The sequence below is a fragment of the Alligator sinensis genome, unplaced genomic scaffold, assembly GCF_000455745.1.
Source record: "Alligator sinensis unplaced genomic scaffold, ASM45574v1 scaffold948_1, whole genome shotgun sequence".
Classification (NCBI taxonomy): Eukaryota; Metazoa; Chordata; order Crocodylia; family Alligatoridae; genus Alligator; species Alligator sinensis.
This window is the reverse complement of record NW_005843093.1, coordinates 330301-330678: the sequence shown is the minus strand read 5'-3', so window position 1 is coordinate 330678 and position 378 is coordinate 330301.

Below are 378 nucleotides of genomic sequence, written 5' to 3'. Positions count from 1 at the left end.
TATTCTAGCACAAAAGGTGGGGATGGTGCATTTTGGTATTGATAAAAATGGTATATTTGAAGGGCTCGGGGAGTGTCATTTCAGGTAACGAATTTGGCAGTAGTTTCCACATGGGTGCATCCCATTGTCTGCACCCTGGTTTCGGTAAGGTAGGGTGGGGGTGAATTCCAGATGCCTTTTACACTATTTTTACAAGCAACCATTCCCAAACAACAGGTGATCCCATTGTTGTGGGTGGTTAGTTCATTATTCGGACAGTGGAGGTCACCTGCGAGTGGGGTGACCCACAGGCAAACGATTCCCCACAGGCTCACAGTTTTCATGATTAGAAATAGGAATGAGGTTACCCAACCAACCATTATTTTGGGGGAGACGTTG